The sequence below is a fragment of the Dermacentor andersoni genome, chromosome 2 (genome assembly GCF_023375885.2).
Source record: "Dermacentor andersoni chromosome 2, qqDerAnde1_hic_scaffold, whole genome shotgun sequence".
NCBI lineage: Eukaryota > Metazoa > Arthropoda > Arachnida > Ixodida > Ixodidae > Dermacentor > Dermacentor andersoni.
Window position 1 is genome coordinate 197016642 of NC_092815.1, and position 7737 is coordinate 197024378.

Consider the following 7737-nt stretch of genomic DNA (forward strand, 5'->3'; position numbering starts at 1 on the left):
AGGCTTGGAGTGGCGCCTCATAACGGCGAAAAATACCTAGAACCAATGAGGCTATACTAATCCATGTAAAAGAAAATCAGGAAGGCCCACTCAGCTTCAACAAAGGACACTCCTTCACCAGAACAGGAATTGGCCTCCTTGGTGCAGTATTTGATCACTATTTCTCTCATGTCTCCTTCAAGCAACCAATGGTCCTCAGTCCGCAGCAGCTGCGGAGCACCTGAAGCGAGGCGGCGGCCAGACCTGTAACGCAGCACAGGGTACTACGAATCTCTCTACCCGAACAGCGCGTCACTTGAAACTGGCCCCAGAAACGTACAATGCTGGAACCTTCTCGAGTGAATGTAGCTTAGCAGGACTCTCTGAATAACTATCACGTATTCTTTGGAATATCATTGGCATTAGTTACGTTAGTACTGGTGATTAATATAGTGCTGACTAGCGGCCAAATAACAAGCAATAGGGAGTAGGATTCCTAATCCATCAGGACGTAGCGGAAAATATTGGCGAATTCTACAGCAGTAATGACAGGGTAGCAGCAGTCGTAATAAAACTAAGCAGAAGGTATAGAGTAAAGGAGGCACAAGCCTACGCTCCATGCCCCTGTCACGGTGATGATGAAATGGAACACTTTTCTGAAGATGCTGGATTAGTGATGGAAACAGTGCAAATTCAATATGGGTGGCTTCAATGCAAAAGTGGGAAAAATTCAGGCTAATGAACAAGCAATTCGCAACTACGGCATCGACTCTAGGAACACTACAGAGAAAATGTTGGTAGAATTCGCAGCAACGAATAAGCTGCGAATAATGAACTCCTTCTTCAGGAACCGTAGCAACAGAATGTAGACGTGGAAAAGCCAAGTGGTGAACCGAAACATTAAATAGATTTCATACTTTCTGCCGATTCCAGCGCAGTGCAGGATATATTAATGTTAGTTAGGGTAAAGTGCAACGATCATTGGTTAGTGAGGTCTATGATTCGCCTCAATATGACAAGAGAAAGAGTAAACTTGGTCAAGAAGAAAGAGGCCAACCTAGACGCCGTAACGGTAAACGAAGGCCAATTTAGGCTGATGCTTGAGAACAAATATTCATCCTTTGAACACAGGGATGATGACATAAATGTAATGAACGACAAAAAAAGCTACACTGGCTTCAGAAGCAGTAGTTGAAGTAGGAGGTAAGGCACCAAGGCAACCACCAGAAAAGTTCTCCCAAGTAAAAACAGACATCAGAAACGAACGACAAATAATGAATGTGTTCAACTCAAGAGTTCAGATAGAATTTGTGGAACCGTCAATACTTATCAGCAAGGAGAAAGTAAGGGATATTTAAAATTATAACGTGAGAAAGACAGAGGAAGCAGTAAAATATGAACGCAGCATGAAATCAGTGAGAAGAAAACTTGTGATAGGACAAGCCAAGACGTGTGGACTAAACGACAAGCAATGTAATATCATCAGCAATTTCGAAGTTAGAGCAAAAGCAGCGGGAGCATTCTAGACTGGCCTGTACAGTGCCAAGAGCAGCCACGATACGTCCATTCATAGCACTAAAAAGGTTACAGACGCTCCTTCTATAACTAGCGATGAAGTTAGAATGGTCTTGGAAGACATGAAATACGGAAAAGCGGTAGGAGAAAATGCAATAACAGTCAATTTAATCAAAGATAGAGACTGCAGCCCTTCATACGAAATGTCTCACGGCTTCAAGGGTCCCAAGAACAGAATGAATGCGAACATTATACTGATCCACACAAAGGGACGTTGAATAATTCGATAATTATAGAACCATTAGCTTACTTCCAGTTTTGTATAAAATGTTCACCAAGATAACTTCCAATACAATAAGGGCAACACATGACTCCTGTCAAAGAAGCGTACCGGCTGTCTTCAGGAAGGGATACCGTACGATGAATTACCACCATGTCATCAATCACGTAATCGAAGAATCTACACAGTACAATCAGCGTCTCTATATGGCTTTAATAGATCACAAAAAGCCATTTCATTTAGTCTCAGTAGAGATACCAGCTGTTATAGAGGCATTACGTAATCTAGGACTACAGGAGGCTTACGTAAGTATATTGGAAGTTACCTACAATGACTCCACAGCTACCTTGATTCTCAAGAAGAAAAGTAGAAAGATACCTATAAAAAGGGGGTAAGGCAAGGATACACAATCTTTCCAGTGCTATTCACTGCATGCTTGGAACAAGCCTTTCAGCTATTAAACTGGGAAGGATTAGGCGAGATGGTCAACGGCGAATACCTCAGCAACTTTCCGTTTGCAAATGACATAGTCCTGTTCAGCAACATTTTGGACTAGTTACAACAATTGATTGAGAACCTTAACAGAAAGAGTGTAACAGTAGGGCTGGAGATTATTATGCAGAAGACAAAGATGATGATCAATAGCCATGCGAGGGAACAACGTTTCAGGATCGACAGTGATCCTCTAAAGTCTGTGATGGAGTACGTTTACCTAGGTCAAATAATCGAAGGGTACCCTGATCATGAAAAAGAAATATACAGAAGAATAAAAGGGTTAGAGGGCATACGGCAGACAGTGTTAAAACCTGACTGGAAGCTTACCACTATCATTGAAAAGAAAGGTGTGCAGTTAATGCATTCTACCGGTGCTGACATTTGGGTCAGAAACAAGAAGCTAAGGACCGCGCGAAGAGCGGTAGAGCGATGAATGTTAGTCGTAACGTTAAGAGACAGGAAGAGAGCAGTGTGTATCAGTGATCAAACGGGGGCAGCCTATCTCCTAATTGAATTTAGGAGAAAAAATAGAGCTGGACAGGCCATGTAATGCGCAGGTTAGAGAACAGGTGGACCCCCCGTGGCTGCTTAGTGGCTATGGTGTTCGGCTGCTAAGCAAAATGTGGCGGGATCAAATCCCGTCCACGGCAACCGCATTTCAATGGGAGCTAAATGCCAGAAAACACCCATGTACTTAGATTTGGGCACACGTTAAAGAACACCAGGTGGTCCAAATTTCCGGAGTCCCCCACTACGCGTGTCTCATAATCAGAATGTGGTCCTGGCACGTAAAACCCCGTAATATTAAAAAGAAGATAATCGGTGGGCCATTAGGGTACAGAATGGATGCGGAGAGAAGGGAAGTGCTGTCGAGGACGACACAAGAATAGGTGGGGTGTTGAAATAAGCAAATTCACAGGCGCAAGTTGGAATCGATTAGCCCAGGACAGGGGTAATTGGAGATCGCAGGCGGAGGCCTTCGTCCTGCAGTGGACATAAAATAGACTGATGATGACGATGATGAACGCAATAAAAATACAGCCTCTAATTACCATCACAAGGTAGCCTAGAGATTCGCCGGCACGCCATACAATGCAGTTTATTGTTTCGAGTGTGGTGTTTGTAGCAAATAATACAAAGGGGACCTGAAACAGAAAAACAAGAATAGACGGCCATCGCACAGATACAAAACAGAGTTTACCAGAACTAGTAGCCGATTAATATTAATGCGATTAAGCAAAGCTTTACGTACTACAAAAATATAAACGTCCGTTCACCGTACGAGAGCAAATATACCGAGTGATACCTCCCACACAAGTTTAATTAGCTACTCTCGAACTGAATTATATTCGACATGGCAACTTTGAATAGCTAAAAGCTCTAATCTAAACTTGAAATGTTCATATCATTAGCTCAAGTAAGAAAACAATTTATGCCACCAGCCAACATAGAGTCTTAAGCTCGCCCATTCCTTTGCCTCCAGCCCCTGCTTGCCCCTCTTCCAACCACTAAATTTAATATTTTTATCCGTGTTCCTACGCATATTTCCGCCATAGGAGCCCTTTTCCATGTACACCTGCCCCTGCCACTTCTTCGGCCGATTACTTCCTATTTTATTTTTTATTTTTCATAAAACACCACTGACACGTTCCAAAGTTCTAAACGTGACCATGTTTCTCCGTCATCTCCAATAAACAAGGTCGCGCTACCTCTGCACACGTCCGTGGGGACCCTAAGGCCGAGCTGCTGAAGTCATCGTTCCGCTACCATCCCCCCTCCCCCCCCGGCTCTTCTCGCATACTCACATGTCGCCATCTTAATACCTTCAAAATATTCGCTGCCATCGCACTAACGCGGGGCTGCTCAGTTCATTCGTTCAACCTGCCCTTTTGCTGCACCCACGCTGACTGGCTCACCATCTCTTCTAAGACCATAAACGCGCGCCGCCTATGACGCGTATAGTATCTGTTCAATTCATTGCAGCCTTGCTATCTTCTTCTGCGCCTAACAATATATTCAAGCCGCCTTCTTTGTACTTCTCCTGCGGCCTTCTCACCCTCGCCCTCCTTTCCTGTCATCTTATAAAGCATGTATAAAAACGTCAAACAGCATTCATTTTAATTACAGCCGCCGCCGACAAAGCCCGTACGTGACCTCACTCTATTAACCTGTTAAAACCATCCTACCGAGAGTGACTAGGTTGCCTTTGGCAAAGATAGGCGCACCCTTCGAAAAGTAGGCCAGCCTTTCTGAGGCAGCTTCTCCCTGCTACTTTTGCACCGGAGTGCGCTATTCCAACTGTCGGCCCCTTTCTTGTTTTATTTTAGTTTGTTTTCAAGCAGACATGCACATGTGAAGTACATCTAAGAAAGCTTCGAAATGTGCTAGAGGGGAAGTATAGACACTATTGGAATCTCAGCGCTGACACCCGTTGTTGCAAATGGGTCGCAAGCCCCAAGGGTAGCGTAGGCCTGGCGGCCTGGGGCACAACTGGAAGCATCCGAAGGTCCCGGCAAAGCATGAGTGGACTGGTAACAGAACAACTTGTTTATTCTAGCATCGCAAAAGAGCGGGCGGTCAGGTCGACCGAAGTGGAGAGACGGGAGAGCACGTAACTCAACGGAAGAAATCGGAGCCTCTCTCTTGGCGTCCGGGGGCACCTGCTTTTATACTCTCGCAGTTGAGGGGAAGAAGGAACGCCTCGTCAGAGGCGCACGTGATGCGCGGCACGGACAGGCTGAGAGACACGTTGGGACGACTGTAGTGACGCATCCGCCGGGCCGGCGCCGGTCAGACCTCCTCGCTTCACACTTGGGGAGCTCCTCTCCCCGGCTGCCGCGCTTTGACAAGCGTGGGCACCAACATGCACACACACACACACACACACACGCACTTGAAGGCACGTGCCATTGAAACATGCCTGGACGCGCTTGGCGGGGAGGCGTATCGGCGGCGCTGAACGGGCCAAAATGTCCGCCGCTTTGAACGAAGCCCCGGCGTCCGTTGCATCCGCGCCGGCCATACCGCGCGTCGTAGGCGAAACGTAACAACACCTATGGGGGGAGTATTAATCGCAAAGTATGTGATGTGCAGGAAAGTGATACGGCGCATTGCGAGATGTGTCTAAGCAACATCTCAAAAAGCGTAATCCTTGAAATTATTATGACACGAAGCGTTTCAGATAAAGCTTTTAAATATTTAGAAGGAATCATAGGAATCGATGTGCCTAGTGTGCATGGTTCGGAAATAACACAGAAGTGGAAGTAAATATGAGCGACATAGTACTTGAAAGTATAAATGGCCAGACATAGATGCGATGGATTGGCCTGAGTGAATTTGGTCTGAAAAGTAGGAGTGATGTTGTAAGACGACGTGGTGCAATATATCTGTATGAAGATAAAGTACATAGACGTCATGCACGTGCTTGACAATAGGAATAGCGGGGGTTTTACGGAGCAGAAAAGAACTGAGAGGTTAGATAAAAAAACTGAAGGTGCATGGTGAACCTTTTTGAAATTTGTGGACAAGAGAATGCTGGTGCAGTAGGCAATAAGTAAAGCACAAAATAATGTTCCGCTTCTTGGCAGCCTGTAGGAGGCAAATGCACCCAAGTATCCGGAAATGCTAACAAGCGTCTCCAGAAGCGAATAAGTAAACCATTGTTTCAGTGTTCTAGATAAAATGCATATATTAATCTGTCCCCATCACAGCTGAACTGGTGTCTTAACAAAGAAGTTTATCTTTCTGCCGGCACGCTCATCACGATCGACTAGTGTATCCTTGTGCTCGCGCATTTTATCACACTTCTTTTACCAGCGCTAAAGCGCAGAGAGACAAGGAAGATATAAAATTATATAGTCTCGACAAAAAGTAATTCCCGTACTTCTCTTTCGGCAGCGAGGTTAACGACAGCTATCCTAAACAGACATACACGCGAATGTAGCGCGACGCTTGCCAATGAAGGACACTTTAAGATTGCACCATTAAAGTGTTTATCACCTCTCTGGCCTATATTCCTTCGGAGTATTGAACATGACTCCCTGTTTGGCCTTTTGTACCTTCTAGCTTACAAAATGGCACCAGGAAAGCGGCACAAATCCTAAATTTCGCATCAATGTTCTTTTTTACTTCAGATTGTGAGTTTTGGGTGAAGAGAGACGACACTACCTCGGCCCATACAGAGAATATTACAGAGAAGGCGAAAAAGTGCCAACATTTGTTTCAACATTTTTGTTACACTGGCATGCAACTTTATGACGAGGACCACTGCAACAAGCGTAATAGGTAATAGTATATGAAGACACGGTCTAATGATACCAATATCCTGATTACTTGAATATGAAAATAATAAAAATGGTATTGGGTGTGGCAAGATTTCTACACATGTGTTGGGTTTGTTTCTCGAAATCTGAAGAAACTTTTTACTACGCTACCACTTTGCGTTGCAGGTTTAGTGAGCGTGCTGCGAACTGACTTTTTGTAGGGCTGTAAAAGACGTCTTAGAGGAGTGCTAAAATGATATTCCCCACTCTCAATTTCCTTTCGATAAATCCATGTCGTAAACTTAAATCTGCTAACAAAAACTGCCGAGCCTCAGACTGTCATAAATAACCTAAAATGTGAGCCGCCCGAGTCCAAGGACTCGAGGTCGTCACCTAGGCTGGGGTGCTTATGGCCCCACCCCGCCCAAATCGCCGGACATTTGCAATAAAGTTTTCACTCACTCACTGTGAGCTTTTGTGCCATTAACTTCGGTCTTATTTACCAGGATATAAAAGCGTCGTGGCGTCCTCTCGCAAAACGTGGCCACGCGTTCGCACGACTATGCCGCGTTTTTACGCCCCCATGGTAAGCTCAGTCGCCCCCTACGTGGCTACTTGTTGTGAAGGCCGACGTGGCAGCACAGCAAACAAATGAGCGAGTTGGAGCTGGCGTCAAAGCGTTGCAATGTCCTGCACCAACCTGACCACTTTCCGCGTCATGACGTTAAGGCGCAGTAGACGCGAAACAAAAATTGACCGTAAGAATGTTACTTTATTAGTACCTTCAGGGCGCTAAAGCATGCTCGTAGTATATTTCCTTGAATTTATAGCACCTTCATTTCAAAGCAAAATAATGAACATGAGAAATCGCCATCACAAGCAAACGGGACGAGAAAGCGGAAGTGTCCCGTGAACTTCAAAGGGGACGTACGAAGATAGTAGAGCTGCAAGGACGCTGTGACGGGTGGTGATGTTTGATGCAGTCGCACTGCGGGATATAGTTCAAGGAGCTGGCTGGACCGACATGGGCCTACGCTTTGTGCTGCTGTTGGTCCCACAGTTCAAATCGGACGTTCCAATCCTAGGCTTCCCCCCCCTCGCTAAGAGGCGTCGCAGATGCTTCAATAGGCCTAATTATCGGCGCCAAATAACTATCCCGCCCCGTAATTGGCGTCTAACTACAGGTGCCAATTATTTTCTGAAACA

General features: G+C 45.4%; 1 long non-coding RNA gene across 2 annotated transcripts in view; it reads left to right on the forward strand.

Annotated features, from left to right (window-relative positions):
- Nucleotides 1–6649, forward strand: part of LOC140215995 (uncharacterized) — a 120765-nt gene extending 114116 nt beyond the window's left edge. For both annotated transcript variants that reach the window (XR_011892631.1, XR_011892632.1), the window contains one exon: nucleotides 6403–6649. This is a non-coding gene — a long non-coding RNA (uncharacterized lncRNA). The remainder of the gene's footprint in view (nucleotides 1–6402) is intronic.
- The last annotated feature ends 1088 nt before the right edge of the window (nucleotides 6650–7737 follow it).